Here is a 25007-nt window from a genome sequence, read left to right as displayed (position 1 = left end):
TACACAAAGAGAAAACAGAGTACATGGGTTGTTTGGGTTTGTTTGTTTGTATTTTCTGTTTTGGAAATTGCCTAGATATTTAACTAAGTCCTATCTGTGCTATTCTGCACCATAGTCTTTCTAAGAGAGAACTGATCATATGTTATATACAACACTAAGTCATGATGATTTCCTTAGGTTTTAAAACGTCAAATGTGCCTTCTTAATTTCTAAAGGAAGAAAAGCATAACAACTAAATAAGAAAAGCTCAAGAACAAAGTTAAGCTAAAATTACAACCAAAACTCAAGTTATGCCCTGGTAGGAAAGGGTAGGACATGACCTCTCTTGAAACTATGTACTTAACTGGGTGAAGCAATTTCATTCTAATCAGCAAATCTTTCTCAAGTAAGAGATGATATTTCAGTTCCTTTACTCTGAAGAGTGCTTGGTATTGGCTACAGAAGAAGTAAAATGCCTAAAAGTTATCTCCAAACTACACCTTAGAATATGTCTAGTTCAGATCAAAATTTAGTGCTCATTTAAACATATATATTTAGTTTATTCTTTTATTGGAAATGTCAGTCTTTATAGGGCATGGTATTTTAAAGTAACTTACCTGTATAAAGTATACTGTATGACCAATAGCTGTATATTTCAAATTCAAAGGCACAAACATTTCACTTTTACAGATTTCACTTGATTCTACCAAAATCTCAGCTGTCTACTTATATATGAGTAAATTTCAATTTAACAAATAAGACAACTACAAAGAGTGAATACATAGCATTATAATGACTTCACATTGGGAGTATAGAATTTCATGAGTAATGGATGGAGTATCTAAAAAAGCAACGATACATTTTAAAAATAGACACTTATGAAACATATATTCAGATTGTATTATGTATAAGGCAGAATGAAATGAGTCTAACTGTAACAATTTAAGTCAAATGGATGGAAGAAATTTAAACATGGTGTTATAAATGTCCTAGATTCTTTGCGCGCACGCGCACACACACATACACACACACATCTTCATTTGAATGTTATTTTAGTAGCAAACTGGAATCGACTAAATCAGTCAAGTAACCAATAGGAAACAAAAATTTGTACACAGCAACAACCACAATGTGAGAGGAATTTTTTCTGGTAGCAATGCAAGGATCTAAAAAATTCACAATGGACCCTTGAGACAGAACACTTTCCACGTCAAGAGAAAAAATGATGGAATTGCATCTCAGAATGAAACAGATCATTTTATTTTGTATTGTTTTGTTTTGTTTTATGGTTTCTCTCATTCATTTTAATTCTTATCTGCTACGTGACTCAGGTGAAAATGTAAAAAAAAGTTTCTGGGGAAAACAAGTATTACGTTTGGAACTATGGTGCTATAGTATTAGAGTTTTCAAACATGCAAAATCTTACACTAAAAAAATGACGTTCAGGTGAAACCTGATTCAGTGCATAGGCGAATTTAATAATGGAATTCATGATACTACAAATTTGTTATAAAAATGGGTATAACAGAATTACAGTGACATTACTGAAAAGGTACATGATTATTGCTGTACCTTTTCAAATAAACTTCAAATACGTGGCTGCAGTTATAGAAAGCACAACCTCCAATGAATTTTCCTTTATCATGCATTAGATTATATTTCATATTTCTTCTCTAAACATTCTGTTCAGGAGACATAATTTAAAAAAAAATTTCTGCATGAATTCAGAGCATTTGAACCATTTAGCTTCACATTATTCTACCATGTTTTGCCCTTCTTATTTCCCTAAAACACAAAACCAATATACATTTTTTTCAAAAAAAGAATTAAGAAGCTTACATTAAAAAGATAAATCCTACAAAATAGCTTCAGAGAGCTAAAAAAAAGATTACTGATATGGCACAAAGTAATATCCTACTAGTTCAAGGTCGAAAACATTTAAACTGGAATCCATTTGTACTCTTATTTTTCATTGTCAATGAATATTAAATTTAAGAATTTGAAATCACATTGTCTTTAAAAAGTAGTTCTTGAGCCAACTAGAGTTTTTTCTATATTTATTAAAAATAAGAGGCCAATGGTCTCTTGATTCAAAATGCCTTCCACATCCAGAGAAAAAACTGTAGAATTCAATAGCAGAACGTAGCAGATCATTTTCTTTTGTATTATATTATGATTTGTTGTATGATTTCTCCCATTCAGTTTAATTCTTCTGTGCAACATGTCTAGGGTGAAAATGTATTTAATAGGAATGTATGTGTGGAATCTATATAAAATTGTGTGCTGTCTCAGTGAGGGAGGGGAGAAGGCAGAGGAGGGAGGTGGGAAATCTAAGTTATATGGAAGTGATTTTTGAACACTGAAAACAAACAAAATAATAAAAAAGAAAAAAATAGGAGACAAAATTGATTGGGTGTGCTACTGAGATAACACTCAGCTGGCATTTGCCTGAAAAGTAATAGATTAATCATTAAGAAAATTAGAAAAGAGATTTCCTTGGTTGGTTTCCATAGCTTGATAGAAGAAAAACAAGAAAACTACCACAATAACAAAAAGCTAAATCTTTATCCACATGGGAATGGAGCATCATTTTCTTGTCTTTTCCATCTTGTCATCAGTCAAGCGAGCATATTTAGGGTCATATTTTGATGAAAAGGTCCCCTCCATCTGGAAATCACCAAGTTCTAATCGTCTGCCAGCACTCCTTTTGATAGGTTTGGGAGAACTAGCACTAATTCCTGCTGGTGTAGTTGCTTCAAAGGGAAACACTTCTTTAACAATATGTCTTTCAATTCTGTCTTTGGTTAATGTTATTTTTCCCACTTCGGCTCTTCTCAGTGGTTTCTTTGGTGTTCTTCTGGGTATGTCTGGGAATTCACTTATTGGCAGAATAAAAGCAGCATACTTGAAATTTCCAGTCACCCTATGACAACTAAGGTCTTGTTGCTTGAAGTCATTATAGGTTCAGCTATTGGAAGACTGTCTAAAACTACTTCACCATCTACATGCAACTGTTCTGCAGTTTGCACCTGATTATGTTCAACTATTCTATACTTGAGTATTACTGGATCCTTTGCCTTGTCTTTTAGTGACTCTGTGTTCTCAAGCTTGAGCTCTTCTTCATTGTCACTGTATCTGAGTCATCATTTCCATTCTCTCTAGAGTTTTATGCTGATGAAAAAACTATTGGCCACGGTGTCAAAAATCTTGACTCTGGGCCATGTTCTCTAACTTTTACCAGTTTTTCTCACGTTAGCTTCCTGATAGTTCCTACAGTAGGGCCAGGATTTACTCCATATTTCATGAGTTGAGACAACAGTTCTTCATTTGTGAGTTCAATTACATCAAGATCAGCTTTCTCCTCTGATTGGGGTTTGTCAGTTTTCTTTGTGGTTTTCCTCCTACCTGAGGGTGCCTTCTCCTTGCCTGTGGCCTGTAGTGCTCAGCACTAGTGGGCTTGTGCTCATCATCACTGGAGAAGTCCGGGAGCACTTGGCTGTTGGCTGCCGAGGTCAGTGCTGGGGAGGCAGATACATTTTTATTAAAAGCATTTTCACATTAGGCATGTTACATGGACAAATTATAACGAATGGAAGAAACCATGAGAAAGAAAAGAAAACAAAATAGTCTGTCTTGCTCTGCATTCAGACTCCATAGTTCTTTCTCTGGTTGTGGATGACATTTTCGATCATAAGTCCTTTGGAATTGTTTTAGGCCCTTACATTGATGGAGAAGGTCTAAGTCGTTTGTGGGAAACAAAGAAGGAATTCTGTTTCCACAGGGTTAAAACTCCTCTTGCCTTTAAGTGATAGCAGAGTTGTGACCTAGTATGGTTAGGTAAAAGATCAGAAACACGTTCAGGTTTGATGAGCTGTTTGAGGGTACGCCTATTAGAGAAGAAAACATGAAGTGAAGTGTTCAGGAGTTCTCTAGCTGATAGATAGTGTGGTGGGAAGTTCAAACTGGAAACATTATTAAGGGTTTGCATTGGTGTGAACAAATTGTAGTCTTGCTGTAGCTTTCCTTGGGAGCTACCCAAGCATTCAGTGGGGGAATGAACATAAAAATTAATAAAAGATTTCCTAATTTCACAAGTATTGTTCTTTTTTTAAGGTGAGCACATTTCTCATAGCTGTGGCCTTGTTGTGCTCATTTCTCACAATTAGGGGCTCAGCTGGGATCTGTAGCATCAGAGAAGGGAAATTTCACTATGACAGCATGTTGGTTTTCAACACAATCATAGTCAATTTCCCCTCTTCAGACTGCTAACTTCCCTGGGACTGTTTGGAACCATTGCGAACCCAGGAACACAGGTAAGGTGATAGGTTAATCGGCCAGAGACAGTGTAAGTCAAGGACCTGAGCAACTGCAGGAAAATGTCGGTGGTTTAATACTGCTTTGTCCATCTTGGGATTCTAGGTTGATAAGTGAGGTTTGCCTAGGGTTGGAAGTGAGCACTCTTAAGGTAATGGTACCAGTAAGGAGATAAAGAATTGTTTGAGTATTTCTTGGAAGCTCTTTGAAGGAATGCTGCTATATTCCTTCCCTGTCTGCTCCAGAGACCAGTCTGATGTAAGGACCTTTGGAGGAAAGAGAGCAGGGAGGGGGAGGGGAAGAGGGAGAATCTGAATACTGGGAAGGATCCTTTTGAAATTGTCTGGAAAGGGAAATCAGCCAGAGTAAATTACAACTCTGAGTTTTTGACCAGACTGAACTCATATATGAAATTGATGTGCTTTGCTAAATGTCTCGTCCCTGTGTGCTTGTGAAGTGTTTCATATTTTGTGGTGAAAAATTTCTAAGGTCTGAAATTAGAGAAAGAGAATACAGGGAGAGAACTGTAGGCTTTCAGTGGGAGATTAAGATTTTTTTCCTTTGGGTTCCAACATTAGCCAAGTTGGAATACCAGGGTAAAAGTTAAATAATAAACAGCCAGTAGCTGGCCTACAAAATTATGTGGATATATAATGGTTTTATGGGGTTTGAAATATAAGGGACAAGATAAGGGAAATAAGGAATTTTGTGACTTCATGAAATGCTGTGATATTTTAAGACAAACAACCTCCTAGTGATCTCTTCATTCACCAAGCCACATTCCTTTCAAAGTTTGGTCATTATTACTGAGTGACTTCTTAAGATATAATCTGAACTCAGAGCTGCCCAGATACCTCTGGGAAGATGTTGACTTTTTCCTATTGTTGATTGATATGGAAATTGATGTCTCTTTTGTCAGGATCAAGTGACCTAGGTAACTGCTGGAGACCTTATTTTAATATAGACTACCTCCTATGTAGGTCAAGTTGTAAGACAGCTAACTAAGTTATTTGGGGTTACTGTGTTAATGCTAAAACCTATAATTGTTATTTGATTACTGTGTATGAAAAAGAACCGCCCCATGGGCCCTACCCTGGGAAATTAAGGCTAGAAAAACCAGGAAGCATCCCCCAAGTGGCAGGAGGCTAGAAAGTAGCTCCTCAGACTTGGGTAAACTTGCTTTCTTAAAATTGTAGTCTCTATGTAAAGTGTATCTAATAAAACTGAAGTGCATCAAATTGGTAAACTTTCATATATGGACTTTCTAAACAAGGAATTGATTATTTGCAAAGGACCTCTAATGATTGGCTTTTAGGACAAACTTAACATTTAAGATGTAAATCCTGGTAAAATTTTTGATTAGTGAAACTTGCCATCTGATGTAAAAGTCTTTAAGATCATAACAAATTGTGTTCTGCTACTCCGAAAAGAATGTGACTGTTACAGGTAAAGGTTTACCTCAAGGGATAATCCTGACCTCTATCTGGATGGAATCCTTCTGGCTAAGTTTCCCCATTGTGTTCCTCTGAAAAGTAATGTATTCCCACCTAACTATTCCTGAGTCTGGCTATAAGGAGGAGATTATATCTAATTAGATCCTTGCTTTTCATTTTTATGGCATGTTTCTGTAATCAAAGCAGGTAGTGTAAGATGTGAGCACAATGCAAGTCATGGAATCTTGCTGTTTATAATCAAATAATTGGGTAAATTGGTACTCTTGTATAGTCTCATGAAAGCTAAAATCCCGGGAATAAGACATTCTAACTGTTATGAGAATAATTAGATAAAGGAAAGGAAACAAAAGCATAAATATGATGTTGAGTTATTGTTCCATAGAACACAACTGGAATTTAAAGTTAACTTTAATAAAAGTGTATCTGTATGGAATTGTTGAGGTTAGAGGTGCTTGGTACTCCAAAATAGCGACACACTGGTTCCAGCTCCAATGAATTTAAATCAAGTCTTCTTCCAACCAAAGAAAATCAAAGTTTACTAAAGTTTCTCAATATGAGATAGACTCTTAAGGAATCTGAGCATGTGTACTGCTAATGCCAGTGGCCAGATTAAACCTTAAGCCTTTATAATGTTAATATAAGTGGGCTAGATAGTCTGAGCACTTTCTTGGAGACAAGATGGATCTCATTTACAGAGGGACTGAGAGAGGAGTCCAAGGGTGGCCTGGTGGTCTAGGAGTTCAAGGGATGGTCTTGATGAGAGTAGCCAGTAGTCTTGAGAACTGGATTATGGAATTACGGGTGGGAAGCAGAAGCGAGATTTGGCCATAACAATACAGAAAAGTTTATTTACCTCAAGAGAGCCAGATCAAGTGGAGAAATCCAAGGAGCTTTCAAGGTGAGTTTTTCCAGGGCCCTTTAGACAAATGGGACTAAAACTCTTCTGGGGTAAGGGACAAGGGTCCTGACTTGGGCCCATACCCCATTGGAATATGGTCCTTGCAGGTTTCAAAATGGTGTGAGAGTGATTGAGTATTGATACAATTGACTGAATTAATTACTGAGACTAAATCAGAGACAACTTCAATTTGGGGAAAAGAATTTCAGTATAGTTTCCTAGAGGCAGATAACCTCTGGTAACATTTCACATGGATGGAAAAGCTAAATGTTGCTGTTATGATTTTAATTTATTTCATGAATATACGTTTAAGTTAGTGTTTGAATTTATTACATGTGTAACTCATTTCTTTAGACTGAAAATGGTTAGAAAGGGATAGAGAGACCTAGGAAACATGTAAATCTATTAGAGTAATAACATGATTTAGTGGTAAATTTGATTTTACGATTGTTATTTAATCAGGAACTAAAACAAGTAAGAAAGGCATGCAAGCTACTTAAGACTTACTTTAAAGATGTTCCTGAGCCAATGTGAAATTATCGTCATATCTGATACTGATTATTGAAGCTTGCTATTTTAAGATTTTATGAGATTATTTACTGACTGTTCTGAGTCTAACTCCTGGTGTGAATATTAAGAAAGGCTGTCTGAGTCACTGATCCATGATGCCAGCAAACTTGTGAATATATAAACTCCAAAAAGTGATATCTCATGGGAAGGTTAAGAGAACAACTTTTATGCCTGAGCTCAGTTAGGATTCTCGTGACTCAATTTCCCCACTGACATCTTGAAAGCTTTAAGCCTGACTAAAATGCCAGTTGACAATCTACTCCTTCCTGGAATTGATATGAAGTTAGGGAAATGTTGTTTCCCTAGTATGTCCCTACTCTTAGTGGTAAATTCCTATAATCAAAAGTTTTATAAGCATAATACTAGATATATTAAATAAAAGGTTGGTAGGGTAATATCTGAGGTTAAAATGTAAGTCTAAAATTAAACTATTAGATTTAGGATTTTAGACAAACAACAATAAGTTAGACTCTTTTAATTCTTATTAATAGTATGGAGACAATCAGGTCAAGGGCTTGTGTAATAGAATATTATTCTGTTATTTGTCTCAGTCTTGTTATAATTTGTTAGTGTTAATGGAAGAATGACTTGTGATTTATTTTGTAAAATGCCTTAAAAGAAGTATAATGTGACCAGAAGTTGGAATTGTTTGACGACTTGAAGTGCAATGTGTTAAAAAAATAACTATTTATTGTATTTGTGTATGTACTGTAGTCTGTCATTAATTCCTTAGTGAAATCTCATCCTCCTGGGGGTGGGGAGGTGAATAGTGAATTAATGAAAAATGTAAAAACTTGGTTCTAATGTGAACTTTTTAAACATGACAATTGGTTAAAGTTCCAATTTTGATTTTGTGAGAATGATACGGGTATAAGGTTTAAGAATGGTAATCTAAAGTTGTATCCAGGTCAGTTTTGTACGAGAATGGATGTGAAGAAAGAAGATTCTACAAGAAGATAAAGGGAAGAAGATGATGAGATACTGCACTGAAGACTGCTTGAATGGAACACAGACCAGAAAACTGCATCAGATGATGTTCCTCCCCAGACTACTGTATGAGATGGAATATCTAAAAGGCCAATTCACTGATTTACGTTTTTCTTTTGAGTCTCTATATCGGTACTTATAACGAGGGGACTGCCCCTTGTAATTTGTCAACACTTGGATCAGTTTTTATCCCTTTCCATATTTACTTAAAGGGGAGATAGAGTAGGGGAATAATTCATATGGGAAAGAAAGTTAGGAGGTATTAATTGGATTTAGGAGTGGAAGCAAAGTTTTTGATAAAAGGGGGGGTTTGTGGGAAACAAAGAAGGAATTCTGTTTTCACAGGGTTAAAACTCCTCCCAGCTTTAACTGATAGCAGAGTTGTGACCTAGCATGATTTGGTAAAAGGTCAGAAAGTTGTACGCAGGCTTGATGAGCTGTTTCAGGGAAACCTATGAGAGTAGGGAACATGAAGTGAAGTGTTTAGTACGTTTCTAGCCAATAGATGAAATGGCAGAAGCTTAAACTTGAAACAGTATAAAGGGCTTGCATTGGTCTGAACAAATTGTAGTCTCCCTGTAGCCTTCCTTGGGAGCTAACCATTCATTTGTGGGGACGGGGAAATGAACACAGAAATTAATAAAAGATTTCCTGGTTTCACAACTAATATTGTCCTTTGTTTAAGGTGAGCATATTTTTCACATTTGGAGACTTGTTGGGCTCATTTCTCACACTATCAATGTCAGTCATCCCGCACTGTGGCTGTTAATGTGTACAATGTTCTCCTGGTTCTGCTCACTTCACTCAGTGTCAGTTCATATATACCTTTCCAGGATTTTCTGAAGTCTGCTTATTCATCATTTCTTATAGTATAATAGTATTCATTACATTCATACACAACAACTTGGAATCAAACTTTTGAAAAAAGAGTCATCACTCAGTTGATAAATGGTCAAAGGTTTTGAGCATTTTTGAGTTTTGAGTTCAGTTTTCAGAAAAAAAAGTCAAGGATATCAGTAGTGTCATGAAAAGTCCTCTAAATCACTACTTAATTGAGAAATGGAAATTAAATCAATTCTAAAATACCACCTCCTTCCTATTAGATTGGCTAACATGACAGAAAAGGAAAATAATAAATTCTGAAGGGGAAGACAAAAAATTGGGACACACATTGTGGTGCTGCAAACAAGCCTGACCATTCTGGATAACAATTTGGAATATGCTCAAAGGGCTATAAAACTTTGCATACCCTTTGATCAGCAATACCACTACTAGGTCTATATCCATCCCAAAGAGATCAAAGAAAAGGGAAAAAGACCTATTTATACAAAAATATTTTTAGCAGCTCTTGTTGTGAGGTCAAAGAATTGAAAAGTTAGAGAATGCCCATCAATTGTGGAATGACTGATCACGTTGTGGCATATGATTTTGATGGAATATTAATATAGTATAAAAAATGACAAACAGAACGCCTTCTGAAAAACTTGGGAAGACATGTAAAGTCATACAAAGTGAAGGGAGCAGAACTAGGAGAACACAGTAACAGTAATGTTGTAAGAATGATCCACTTAACTAATCTGATCAAACGAAAATCCAAAGGACCCATGAAGAAAAATGCTACACACCTCCTGAAAGAAAACTAATGAATTCTGAATATAGATTGAAACATACTTTACTTAATTTTTCTTTTTTTTTGTCTGTGCTTTATTTTGCAACATGGCTAATATGGAAATATTCTGCATGACCTCACATGTATAATCAATATCAAATTGTTTGCCTTCTCAAGGAAGATCTATGACTAGGGAATAATTCATGAGCAAACAAAAAATACATTGGATAAAAGAAGAAAAATCGGCATTTATTTTACATGAAACAAAATTTTTTCACAGACAAAACAAGTTCAACTAAAATCAGTAAGAAAGTATTAATAAAGTAAAAAAAAAAATTGAAGCAAGTACCTCTGATTAAGTTCTCATTTTAAAGATGTATAAAGAACTATTTCAAATACATAAGATCAATCGTTATTTATCTAGTAAAAATAGGCCATAGGGTATGAACAGGTAATTTTCTAAGGAAAAATCTAACCTTTTAATAGCTATATTTGATACTGTTCCATGAACACTAACAAATTCGAGACATGCAAATTAGTGCATTTCTGATATTATATCTCACACCCAATCTATAAAAAAGGACAATATAAAAAAAGCAATAGCATTAAAGAAAAAAATGCTAGCCATGTGAGCAAAACATATTGATCTCAAAGACAGGATATCCAGAGAAAAACATTTTCAGAAAAACATAAATATGATCATACAATAATTAGTATAATTACCCTTCCACATTGTAACTTTCCCCATTATGGTTTTGATACATTGTGGATCAGCATAAGAAATTAGATGGCATTTTTTGTGAGTTTTCCAAAATCTACAAACAACACACAAGGATCAGGAAATGACTCAGAACCTATGATGAAATACTTGGCCCAATTTTGCAATAAGGTACTGTAGACACTCCATAAAAGAAAAAAGAAAAAAAATCACACTTCTCTGGAACACAGAGAGAGCTAGAAAATTTTATAAGAATTTTTCCAGATCATGGGGGTGCTATGCCTCTATGATGTCATAATTGTACAAGAAAACTTCTCAGGACTTCCTAGAACAAAGAAAACAAAGTTCAAATTGAAAGAATTCAGAGAGTGTATGGAGGGGGGAAAATTGAAACTGCAAACTCCAAGTTATATAGGGGCTAAATTTGATCAACAACAAATTCCATGAGAAACCAGGTGAATGACATTTAAATGCAAATGAAAATAAATTTGAATGACCTAAGACTATATTGTACCAATCAAAAAACACAGGAGGGAATGGAAAAATGTGGTTCAAATAGCAATGAAGCTCAAAATGAAGTCCAAGTTGACTTAACTAAAAAATGTGAATTTAATTATACGTGAAACACATGGTCTTTCAATAATAAAGGCATTTAAAATACATTTACAATGAAAAGAAGATGCAGGGAAATTATTTGTTTCTCAAACACCAAAGATAAGAAATATAAGAAAGTGTATGAATATGGGAACCAAGAATGATGGCGATGACAATGCAGCAATAAAAACAATGACCAAATAAAAAAAGAGAAATTATTAAGATTTCTTTCTAGTTGTACATATGGAGAAAAGAGTGAAAATAGAAATCAAATAGAGATGATAGTAGAGAAAAAAATCCTGAAACATCACTAACTAAATCTCACAACACATTGCTTTCAGATGAATAAGGTTTTTTTGTTATTTTTTTGTAGGACAAAATTATAAGATGGGAGAGGTGATAAAAAGTAGGAAGGGTAGAAAAGGTGACCATGTGATATACTGTATCAAATCAAGTCTAACAAATGAATGGAAAATAACTCCCATAGTCTTTCAAGGCAGAAAGTCTGTAAGACAGTGGGCCAGGAAGCAAAGAGAAAGATTGATCAAAAGGAAGAATAATGATAAAATAAACAAATATATTTCAATTGTGGGAAGGTGTACCACTTATGAATTCTCCTATGGATGAAGAAAGAGTATATAAATGGAGATGGGGAACTTTAATCTGCAGAGATTTTATGCTTAGAAAGACTCTTCATTCTGCCTCAGGAGTAAAGGAATCTGAGCTATTGGGGACCTGTCCCCCAGAAAACTGGGAGAGAAGGGGCTCAGCAAAAAATTTTGAGCCAAACACGAAACACAACTGACCAAGAGAAGGACAAAAATCAATAACATATTCCATAATCAAGGATGCAGGAAGAAACATATAATTAGACAACATGCTCCCTATCATCTGCATAAATTAGCATGTTTAGAAAAGTGAGAAACACTGTAAAAGTGGGGATCAAGGGACAATCTTTACAAGGTATAGCAGAAATTGTTTAGAAAGGAGAAGTTAAAATATGTACCTCAAAAGTTTTAATTCCAAGAGGAAGACAAAAATAAAGGCTAAATAAATATGTACTTATATGTTTATATTTATAATAATATTAATAAAAACAATATACAAAAATCAAAAAGTTTAAGTTCCATGAAACGCAGAATAAGCATAGAAGAGGCAAAAAAGCAATTTGAATAATGAAGAGAAGGAAAAGAATTCTTTCTAGAAAAAGGCACAAATAGTGAAATGAAAAAACAACAACTAATGTGCAAAATCAATTTAAGGAAAAAATAGGAAATGGAGTTCTACTTGAATCTTTAACTGAGAGAAAAAATGGAGGAGGAAGAATTAAATGACATCATAAAAATTAGCATGAAAAGCAACCAATAAATAAATCTCGAAGGGAAATGAAAAAACTGGGGGATGAAAGGAATTCAACTCGTGGGAATAATGTCACCTTTAACAGATTAAATTAAAATAACTGAAGAAACATAGTTCTGTATTTACAGGGGAAGAGGAGAAAAACCCTAACTTTCAAAAAATTACTGAATAATAGAAATATGTGAAGAAAAATAAACTCAGCTCTTATAACTTTAAATCTGAATGGATTAAATAATTCATTAAGAAGATTGTGACAGATAAGATAAATCATGTGTTGATTTAGAACTTATCTTGTTAGAGAATTATGAATTGTGGATCTCAAACTAATTTCTGTCAGACTGCTCTCCAGTTTTCCTAGAAGTTTGACTTGGGATTTTTCAGTTTATGTAACATTACCCTACTGTATTAATTTGATTCTGTTTGCTGTGTCCCTAATCTATTCTACCCATTGACTTCTCTATTTCTTAAACAGTAGAAAATCATTTCAATAATTCCTGTTTTGCAGTATAGTATGAGAACTGTTAGACACAACTTTCTTTTATTATTTCTTCAAAGATTCTTAACTTTTTGCTCCTCAATATGAAAATGTTTATTAATTTTTGAATTCATAAAGCAATCTTTTAGTTTCATGGAATGACAATGAAAAAGTAAATTAGTTTGAATGGTATTGTCATATAAATATTATTAACTTACCTATCCATGAGCAATGAGTATTTTTCTAATTATTCTTCTCCATCATCTCCAGGTAGTGTTTTGTAGTTGACATTATATAATTCCTGTCTCTGTTTTCGTACATGGATTCCCAAGGACTTTATACATTTTGTCCTTATTTCAAACGGAATCTCCCTTTCCAAAACTTCTTTCTGAGAACTTTTTAAAATAATATTCAGAAATGTTGAAGATTTAGGTGAATTTATTTTGTGTTCAACAGCTTCCCAAAAGTTATTGTTTCAATTAGTTTTAGTTTGGTCCCTGGGATTCTATAAGCCAACAATGATGTCACTTAGAACCACCAGAGTTTAAGCTATTGTACAAAGCAGTAGTCATCAAAACAATCTGGTACGTCCTAAGAATTAGAGTGGTGGATCAGTGAAAATAGATTGGCTTCCCATTACATTAGTAAATGGTCATAGTAATCTAGTATCTGATAAACTCCAAGATTTATTTATTTATTTTACTCTTGCTTTGAGGCAAGAACTCACTGTGTGGCAAAAATTGCTTGGGAACTGTAAAACAATTTAGCAGAATTTAGGTGTAGACCAACATCTCACATGGTATACACTGAAATAAGGTCAAAATGAGTACGTGATTTAGACATGAAGATTGATATCACAAACAAATTAGGGGTGCGTGGAAGAATTGTACCTGTCAAATCTATGGATAAGGGAAAAGTTTGGGAGCAAATAAGAGACAAAGAAGTGAAGTGGATAACTTTGATTATGTGAAATTAAAAAGATTTTCCACGAGCAAAGCTAATGCAGGCAAAATTAGAAGAAAAACAGAAAATAGGGTTAGGTGGGGAAATTTTGCAGAAAGATTCTGTGGTAATGGCCTCACATCTCAAATGGCAAACTTATAAAATAAGAGTAATTCCCAACTGATAGATGGTTAAAGGATATGGACAGATTTCAGAAGAAATCAAAGCTATTGAAAGTTATATGAAAAAGTGTTCTAAATCGTTAATGGTTAGAGAAATGGTAAAAAAAAAAAATTCTGAGATACCATCTCACACTTTTCAGATTGGCTAATCTGACAGAAAAGGAAAAGGACAAATTCTGGAGGGGCTGTGGAAGAAAGATATGCTAATGTACTGTTGGTACAGTTGTGATCTGTATCCCAAAGAGATCTAAGGGAAAGGTATACTTACAGCAGTTTTTTGGGGGAGTTGCAGGGATTTGGAAAGTGAGGGGATACCCATCAATTAAGGAATAACTGAAGAAGTTGTGGTACATGATTATGAGGGAATACTATAGTGCTATAAGAAATGATAAGGATATTTTGGGAGAACCTGGGACCTTGGAAGACCTGTATGAACTGATGCAAAGAGAAGTGAGTAGAACCAGGAGAACAATGTACCCAGTAACAACACTATTGTGAGCATGTGTGAAAATCTTTGCTACTTTGGCGAATACAATGATTCAAGACAATTCCAAAAGACTCATGATGAAAAAAAAATTCTATTCAACTACAGAGAGAGAACTGATGAACTCTACCACATATCTTTTTTTGCTTTATTTTTTCTTGCCCTTTTCCAATATGACTGATATGGAAATATGTTTTTCATGACTTTGATATCATATTGTATGGTGTATTTATGACAGACAGAGTGGGCAAAAAGAGAACTTGGAACTCAAAGTTTTAAATTGAAAGTTAAAATAAATAAATGGATGTCATTCTGCTGCTTAAATACTCCACATATGATATAGGCCTATGCCCAGTTTCTGCCAGAGTGCTTTGCAGCTTTCCCAGCTTTTTAATTAATGAATAATAAATTCTTTTTCCCCAAACCTAAGTCTTTACATTTCTCAAACACAAGATTATTATAGCCCTTTCCTCCTGTATTTTGTAAGCCTCCTCTGTTCCTTTCTGTTTCTTAGCCAATACCATATAGTTTTGATAATTACTGTCTTATAATATAATCTAAGATCTAGTAATGCTAAACCTCCTTCCTTTAGGTTGTTTTACTCTAGTTCCTTTGATATAGTTGACTTTTTGTTTCTTCAAATGAATTTTGCTATTTTTCTCAACTCAGTAATTTTTTGGTAATTTAATTTGAATGGCATTGAATATATAAATTATCTTATGTAAAATTGTCATTTTTATTATGTTGGTACTGCCTACACATGAAGAATTAATATTTCTCCAATTGTTTAAATCTGATTTTAACTTGTGTAACATTTTTTAATAATTTTGTTTATGTAGTTCCTGGGTTTGTTTTGTCACGTGTGTTCCATGGTATTTTATATTGTCTTGAGTTATATCATACACCATTTACCAAGATACATGATGTAGATACATGATGTAGATATAAATAGAGATATTATAAGGGAATTTGAAGAGCATTCAACGTATTATTTATCGGACTTATGAATAGTGAACAACATTTGAATGAGCAACTGACAGAAAGCTTGGTGAGATGTAAAATGGATAATTTAAATTGCTTTAAATAAAAAAAAAAGTTTTGAATAAATAAAACCAATGTAGCAAATATCAGAAGGAAAGCAGAAATTGGAGGAATTTTGTTTTTCAGATATAGGTCTCATATGTCAAATACATAAAGAACTTTGTTAAATCTGTAAGAACACAAATAATTGATAAATGATCAAAGAATATGAAAGTCATTTTGTGGTGAAGAAATCAAAATAACTTATGGTCATATGAAAAAATGCTCTAAATCATTATTAATTATAGACATGAAAATTAAAACAAGCTTGAGACATCAGTACACACATACCAGATTGACTAGAACTGTTGGAGGGGAATGGAAAAATTGGCACTCTAATTTGCTGTTGGTAGAATTGTCAACTGATTCAATCATTTTGGAGAGGAATCTGGCATTATGACCAAAGAGTTGTCAAGTTCCCTATACATATCTTTTGACCCAGCAATACCAAGGATGATTAGGGGAAAAGGAAAAGAACCTACATATTCTAAAATATTTATAGCAGCTCTCTTTGTGGTGGCAAAGAACTAGAAATTATGGGAATGCCTGTCCATCAGGGAATCAGCTGAACAAGTTGTAGTATACGATTGTGATGGGATATTACTATGCTATAAGAAATTATGAACTTGATGATCTTAGAAAAAGATGGATAGACTTGCATGAAATAATGAAGAGTGAAATGAGCAAAATCAAGAAAACATTGCATACTGTACCAGCAATATTCTTTTAAGGGAAACGTTGAGTGATTAAGTCAATTAGAGTATTGTAAATACCCAAATTAACTACCAAGGACCTATAAAGGAAGACATTACCTGCATCTCAAGAAAGAACTGACAAATAAAATCATGTATAGAACTATTTTGGTGTATAGATGTACATATTTTTGTGTAATGATAGCTATTTCTAGGACAGGGAAAGAGAGAAGAAAAAAAGAAAGTTACGTAACATTTGCAGTTTTAGGTGCGATCATCCTTTATTTTTTTTCTATTCTACTGTGCTAGGAAAATGCTTGTTACATATCTTAAGTTCACAATAGATTAAAACATCAATAAATTCAACACCTAAATCTGAAAATCATTTTTATATGATTCTGTAACTTCTTTTAAACATTTTATTTAGTTTTCCCATAAATACTCATTAGGGATATTGGTCTATAGTTTTTTTTTCCTTTTTATGATCTCTAAGTATAAGCTCCAAAGTAATTTCATAGAAAGAATTTAGTGGAATCTGTCCTTTTTTACTTTTTCAATAATTATTTTTGTTAGTAGATAGCATGCCAAGGTTTCCAAAGTACTTCACAAATGTTATCTCACTTCATTCTCATAATAATCCTTTTAAGTAGGTACTGTTATTAGTCCCTTTTTGCAGATGTGGGAAGCAACACTGGAAGTCATTAAATAACTTAACCATGTTTTCAAAATGTTAGAAAATGTCTGATATTAAACTCAAGTCTTCCTGACTTCAAATTCAAGGTTGTGTCACATATTTGCCTCAGTTTATACATCCCCAAAATTGCTGCTGTTTGTCCTTCCTTCTCAAAAAGGAGAATCACGACATCAGGAAGGTGGTGCCATGATATACAAGTGAATTGGATTTAAGCGAGGGAGGGCTGTGCAAAGTCAACAGTCTCATTTTCTCCTCCTTAGCCATCTGGAGTCAGATAAGGATCATGATAACTTGAGAAAGCCCAGGTTACAGTGGGGGACCTTGGCCTTTCCAAGGTAAGGTCTTTAATACATCTCAGTTTGCCTGTGGCAGTGCCCATTCAGTGATTAAGGCTTAATAAAAAGAAGGCAAAGAATTACCTCTTTAAAAAAAATTATCTGGGAGGGGAAGGCTCTTGGGGTTTCTGGCTAAAAGAGAAACAGTAATCATTTACATTCATTCTGAGACAATCAGTGCCCAAACAGTTACCAAGTAGAACTTGGTCTGGGACCAGAGTGATTTGGGGTTAAGGTTCTTCTTTAGGGAAAAAAAAAAAAAAACAAGGAATGTTTCAGCAATTAAAATTTACATTCCCTTTGGGCAGAGCACTGGCAGGTAAGGGTGTGATACTTTGTGTGGAGAAGGAAGAAAGGCAAGAAAAGAAAGAGACAGAGGAAAAGAAAGAGAGAAAGAGAAGGCTTAATAAGATATGAAGCAAAGAATGGCCTCTTAAAAAATTAATCTGGGAGGGGAAGACTTCAGGACTTTTAGTCAAAACAGAAAGAATCCTTATTTACACTCATTCTGAGCCAATCAATGCACAAGTAGGGATTGGACAGGGCCTTATTATTAGCCAACCAATGATAGCCAGAATGATTTGTGATTAAGGCTGATATTTAAGAGAAAAGGAGAAAAAAAGTCTCAGGTGTGATACACTAGGTGGACAGAGGGAAAGAAATGAATGAATATTTGATAAACAAAAAGTAATGCAGCTTCTGAAAGTCTTCTTACTGAGGGTGAGACTTTTTATAAACCGTGAAGGAATCCTGGGAAGCTAGGAGGTGGAGATAAGGAAGGAGAGCGTTGCTTGTATGGGAGTTAGGGGGAATCCAATAAAGATGCTTGGAGTTATGTGATGGAATGGCAGGTGTGAGGAACAACAAGGTGGAGGGTGTCACTGGATTAAAAAATTCATGGAGATGATGAAGGTGTAAGAAGACTAAAAGGAACAGAAATAACCAGATTATGGCTTTAAAAGCTAGGAAGAGACTTTTCTATTTCATCACGGACATAACAGCGAGTCACTAGAGTTTATTGAACATGGGAGTGATATGGTTAAACATCATTTTTGGAAAACCAATTTGACATTTGGTTGAAGTAAGTATTGAACTCAAGATATTTGAGGCAGAGAGACCAACTAGCAACATGTGGCAATAATCCAGGCATTAATGTGATAAGGGCCTGCACTAGAGTGGTTTCAGTGTCAGAGGTGAGAAGTGGGGTATATGTGAGAGATGTTATAAAGGTAGAAATAATAGAACTTGACTCTTGTTTGGATACCGGATGAGGGGTCAGTGACATTGAAGAATTGATAACAATGATAATGATGATAGCAAATATAGCACTTTAAGGTTTGCAAAGCACTTTATAACTGTTATCTCATTTTATCTTCATGACAATACTGGGAGAAAGGGTCTACTATTATACTCACTTTAACAGATGAAGAAAGAAAAGCAAATAGTGGTTAAATCACTTGCCGTAGATCACACAGTTAATAAGTTTCTGTGGCCACATATTAACTCAAGTCTTCCTGTTTTAAAGTGCATCACTGTATCTATTGTGCCACTTAGCTATTTCTTATGTTTTAGATGTATAGCTTATAAACAGCATATTTTATACTCTTTATAATCTGCTATTTCCTTCTGTTTTATGGGTAAATTCTTAATTATGAACATTCATTTTGAATTTGCCTGAAGTTTGTACTCTTTTCCTTTCTTTTCTCCTTCCTTTGCTCTTGTAGGTATGTATTGAGGAATTCAGTTTTTCTTTTGTTTTGCTCAATGAAGGAGTGAGATAGTGGGAAGAATAGATTAATTTAAAAAACACTGGATGAAAAAAATGAAAGCTTGGAATTTCTCTTTCACTGAGTCCATTTTTTCTCCCTGTAAGATTAAACTCAGTTTTGTTGACTACATTATTCTTCATCATAAGACTATGCCTTCTGTTTTCAGTAATATGCATGTGACTTGTTTTTATTTTAATTTTTTCTGTAATGTTCTATAATAATAAGGTTACATATACACTTTGAACGCATTGTGGTTTGTGGTGTAATTCTAATTTCTGTCAGGTTGCTTTCTAGTTTTTCTTCAGTTTTTATCAAATAGGGAGGTTTTCCCTAGGTAATTTATATTTTCCACTTTATCAAATGGTAGTTTGTTGAATTCTATTGTTTCTGAATTTCCCTTATCTAGTCTGTTCCAAAGATCTATTGCTTTATTTGAGTATAACAGATGGTTCTGATGACTGCTTTATGATATAGTTTGAGAACTGGAAGTGCTATTCCTCCTTCATCCATCTTCTCACTATTTCCCCTGATATTGTAGATCTTTTGTTTTTTCAAATAAATTTTTTTATTATTTTATGAAGCTCTCTAAAGTATCCCTTAGGTTATTTGACTAATATAGCAAAGTGTCAGTTAATTTTGGTAGTCTTGTCATTTTTATTACTTTGACACGGTCTAGCCATAAACACTGAATATTCCTGCAGCTATTTATGGTATTCTTCATTTTTTAAAAAAGAAATTGACTTTTTTATTATAAGCCACTTTTTTTTGCAGTTTAATTAAATTTATTTAGTTTTAGTTTTCGACATTAACTTTGAATTTCAAATTTTCACTCTACCTCTCTCCTCTCCTCAACTCAAAACTGAATGTATTCTGATTACCCCTTCCTCCAGTCTTCCTTCCCTTCTATCATCTTTCTCCCTCCAACTTCCATATTCCTCTTCACTTCTGTTTTCCTGTAGGGCAAGATAGATTTCTATACCCCACTGCCTATGTATCATATTTTCCAGTTACATGTAAAAGCAATTTTTAACATTCGTTTTAAAGCTTTGAGTTCCACATTCTCTCATGTCCTCCCTCCACACCCACCCTCATTGAAAAAGCAAGCAATTCAACCTAGGTTATACACGTGTAATCATATAAAACACTTCCATAAAAGTCATATTGTGAAAGACTAACTATACTTCGCTCTATCACGTCCCATCCTCGATTTATTCTATTCTCTCCTTTGACCTATCCCTTCACAAAAGTTTGGCTTTTGATTACTCTTTTTGCCAATCCGCTGAACTTTTATTACTCCCCCTCGTTTAACCCCTTCCTCCCTGCTTTCGTCTAGGGTAAGACAGACTTCCAAACCCAATTGAATGTATATGTCATTCCCACTGGGAAGTTAAATCTGATGAAAGTAAGGCTCACTTATTCCCTCTCAGCTTCTCCCTCTTCTCCACCATTGTAAAAGCTTTTCCTTGCCTCTTTTATGTGAACTGATTTACTACATTCTACCTCTCCCTTTTTCTTTCTCCCAGTACATTTCTCTCAACCTTTAATTTTATTTTTCACTTATCATTCCTTCATAATCAGCTCACCCTGTACCCTCTGTCTCTGTTTGTTTCTGTATTTACATATGTATGTATATATATATATGTATATATATATTCAAGCACAAATATACACACATATAAACATATATTTACACATACATAATATACATCTAACTACACATATATGCATGTGTATGTATATGCATATATGTTAATATATGCGCATATGCATGCGTGTACACATGTACATACACATATGTATGTGTATATGCATATATGTGTATTTGTATGTATATATACATACATGCACACGCACACATGTGTATATATATATGTGTGTGTGTGTATACATGTGTGTGTGTGTGTGTATATTCCCTCTAACTAACCTAATACTGAGAATGGTCTCATGACTTACAAATATCATCTTTCCATGTAGGAATGTAACTAGTTCAAATTTAATGAGTCATTTATGGCTTCTCTTTCCTGTTTACTTTTTCATGTTTCCCTTAATTCTTATACTTGAAATCCAAATTTTCTATTCAGCTCTGGTCTTTATAACAAGATTGCTTGGAAGTCTACTATTTCATTGAAATTTCCTTTTAGGCCATGAAGCAAAATACTCAATTTTGTTGAGTAGGAGATTCTTGTTTTTAATCCTACCTCCTTTGACCTCTGGAATGTATTCCAAGCTCTTTGATCCCTCACTGTAGAAGTAACTCAATCTTATTTTATCCTGATAGTGTTTCCACCATACTTGAATTGTTTGTTTTTGACCACTTGTAATATTTTCTCCTTGACCTGGGAACTCTGGAATTTGGCTACAATATTCTAGTTTTCCTTTTCTCATCTCTTTGAAGAGTTGGTAGGTGAATTCTTTCAATTTCTATTTTACCCTCTGATTATATAATATGAGGGCTTCTTTCCTTGACAATTTCTTGAAAGATGATATCTAGGCTCCTTTTTTGATCATGGCTTTCAGGTCGTGCAATAATTTTTAAATTGTCCCTCTTGGATCCCTTTTCTAGGTCAGTTGTTTTACCAATGAGACACTTCACATTGTCTTCTTTTATTCATTCTTTTGGATTTGCTTTATAATATCTTGATTTCTCATGAAGTCATTAGTTTCCATTTGCTCCATTCTAATTTTTTAAATTTATTTATTTAACTTTTAATATTTATTTTCACAAAATTTTGGGTTCCAAATTTTCTCCCCATTTCTCCCTTCCCCCCACCCCAAAACGCCGAACATTCTGATTACCCCTATCACCAATCTGCCCTCTCTTCTAACATCCCTCTCTTCCCTTATCCCCATCTTCTCTTTTGTCCTGTAGGGCAAGAAAACTTTCTATACCCCTTTACCTGTATTTCTTACTTCCTATTAGCAAGAACAGTACTCGACAGTTGTTCCTAAAACTTTGACTTCCAACTTCTCTTCATCCGTCCCTCCCCAGGCATTCCCTTTGGAAGGCCATATCTGTGTAATTTTGCAAATCACTTCCATGATAGTCATGTTGTGTAAGACTAACTCTATTTCTCTCCATCCTATCCTGCCCTCCATTGCTTCTATTCTCTCTTTTGATCCTGTTCCTCCCCAAGAGTGTTGACTTCAAATTGCTCCCTCCTCCCATTGCCCTCCTTTCCATCCTCCCCCCACCCTGCTTTTCCCCTTCTCCCCCACTTTCCTGTATTGTAAGATAGGTTTTCATTCCAAAATGAGTGTGCATTTTATTCCTTCCTTTAGTCGAATGTGATGAGAGTAAACTTCATGTTTTTCTCTCCCCTTCCCTCTTTTGCCCTCCACTAAAAGTCTTTTGCCTGCCTCTTTTATGAGAGAAAATTTGTCCCATTCCATTTCTCCCTTTCTCCTCCCAATATATTTCTCTCTCACTGCTTAATTTCATTTTTTAAAAGATATGATCCCATTCTATTCCATTCACTCTGTGCTGTGTGTGTGTGTGTGTGTGTGTGTGTGTGTGTGTGTAATCCCACCCACTACCCAGATACTGAAAAGTTTCAAGAGTTACAAATCTTGTCTTTCCTTGTAGGAATGTAAACAGTTCAACTTTAGTAAAGTCCCTTATGGCTTCTCTTTGCTGTTCACCTTTTCATGCTTCTCTTCATTCTTGTGTTTGAAAGTCAAGTTTTCTTTTCAGCTCTGGTCTTTTCATCAAGAATGCTTGAAAGTCCCCAATTTCGTTGAAACACCAATTTTTCCCCTGAAGTATTATACTCAGTTTTGCTGGATAGGTGATTCTTGGTTTTAGTCCTAGTTCCTTTGACTTCTGGAATATCCTATTCCATGCCCTTCTATCCCTTAATGTAGAAGCTGCTAGATCTTGTGTTACCCTGATTGTATATACACAATACTTGAATTGTTTCTTTCCAGCTGCTTGCAATATTTTCTCCTTGACCAGGGAACTCTGGAATATGGCCACAATGTTCCTAGGAGTTTCTCTTTTTGCATCTCTTTCAGGTGGTGATCAGTGGATTCCTTGAATACTTATTTTGCCCTCTGGTTCTAGAGTATCAGGGCAGTTTTCCTTGATAATTTCATGAAAGATAATGTCTAGGCTCTTTTTTTGATCCTGGCTTTCAGGCAGTACCATAATTTTTAAATTATCTCTCCTAGATCTATCTTCCAGGTCAGTTATTTTTTCCTATGAGATATTTCACATTATCTTCCATTTTTTCATTCTTTTGGTTTTGTTTTGTGACTTCTTGGTTTCTCATAAAGTTATTAGCCTCCATCTGTTCCATTCTAATTTTGAAAGAACTATTTTCTTCAGTGAGCTTTTGGACCTCCTTTTCCATTTGGCTAATTCTGCTTTTTAAATCATTCTTCTCCTCATTGGCTTTTTGAACTTCTTTTGCCAATTGAGTTAGCCTATTTTTCAAGGTGTTATTTTCTCCAGCATTTTTTGAGTCTCCTTTATCAAGGTGTTAACCTGCTTTTCATGCTTTTCTTGCATCTCTCTCATTTCTCTTCCCAGTTTTTCCTTCACCTCTCTAACTTGATTTTCAAAATCCTTTTTGAACTCTTCCATGGCCTGAGCCCATTGAATATTTATTTTGGATGTTTGGGGTACAGAAGCCTTGAATTCCATGTCTTTCCCTGATGGTAAGCATTGTTCTTCCTCATCAGAAAGGACGGGAAGAGATATCTGTTCACCAAGAAAGTAATCTTCTATGGTCTTATTTTTTTTCCATTTTCTGGGCATTTTCCCAGACAGTGACTTGACTTTTGAGTTTCCTTTCCACACCCATCTCTACACCAAATACACCCAGCTAGTGCTTGGGGGCTGAGATTCAAATACTGCCCCCCAGCCTCAGGGCTTTCAGTGGGGGTGGGGCTGCTATTCAGTGTGAGATTAAGATTCGGTGCTCAGGTGGGGACAGGGCTGCCACAAGAGGCTTAGTTCCCTCAGGGGTTTTATGTGGAGACCTTCAACAATGGATCCCGGCTCCTGCCTGTTTTGGCAGCCCTTGTCTGCAGCTGCCTCTGCTGCTGCCTCCGGAGGGGACCTGAGTTATGGAGACACCCCGCTTCCCTCTTGGCAAGCTGAAAAGACCCTCTCACTGACCTTTGGCACCTGTGGGTGGAGAGATCTGAGCAGCCGCTGGAGAGTCTGTCCCTGAAGCCTAGTTGGATGTGCTCCTCTTGGTGCCATGTGGCCAAGTCAGGGCTGGGCTTCACTCTGGGGCTGGTGCGCTATGAACCTTTAGGGTCAGTTTTTCAGGTCTCTCTGGAACAGAAATCTCCTCTGCTCCGTTGTTGTGTGGCTTCTGCTGCTCCAGAATTTGTTGGGAGTTCTTCTTTTCAGGTATTTTATGAGCTGTCGGTTTGGAGCTAGCATATGTGTATCTTTCTATTCTGCCATCTTGGCTCCTCCCCCTCCATCGTAATTTTTAGGGAATTATTTTCTTCAGTGAGGTTTTGGACCTCCTTTTCCATTTGGTCCATTCTGTCTCTTAAGGTATTCTTCTTCTCATTGGCTTTCCGGATCTCTTTTGCCAGTTAGGTTAGTCTTATTTTGAGGTGTGATTTTCTTCAATATTTTTTGGGTCTCCCTTTAATAAGTTCTTGGGTCATTTTTCATTATTTTCTTGTATCATTCTCATTTCTCTTCCCAATTTTTTTCTCTTCCTCTTTTACTTGATTGTTGAAATCCTTCTTGAGCTCTTCCATGGCCCGATACAAATTCATATTTTTCTTGGAGGCTTTAGATGCAGAAATTTTGACTTTGTTGACTTCTTCTGATTGAATCTTTTTGCCTTCCTCTTCATCAAGGATGTGAGAAAATATCTTTTTTACCAAGAAAGTAAGATTCTCTAGT

The 25007-nt window shown here is 35.0% G+C and overlaps 1 protein-coding gene and 1 pseudogene across 2 annotated transcripts in view; one reads left to right on the top strand and one right to left on the bottom strand.

Moving 5' to 3' along the window:
• The window catches only part of MDGA2 (MAM domain containing glycosylphosphatidylinositol anchor 2), a 904469-nt gene that overhangs the window by 502004 nt on the left and 377458 nt on the right, over positions 1-25007 (top strand). The window lies entirely within an intron of this gene.
• Positions 2443-4385, bottom strand: LOC140529378 (lamina-associated polypeptide 2, isoforms beta/gamma pseudogene; annotated as a pseudogene).

The sequence above is a fragment of the Notamacropus eugenii genome, chromosome 1 (assembly GCF_028372415.1).
Source record: "Notamacropus eugenii isolate mMacEug1 chromosome 1, mMacEug1.pri_v2, whole genome shotgun sequence".
Classification (NCBI taxonomy): Eukaryota; Metazoa; Chordata; class Mammalia; order Diprotodontia; family Macropodidae; genus Notamacropus; species Notamacropus eugenii.
This window is presented reverse-complemented; position numbering and strand designations above follow the sequence as displayed.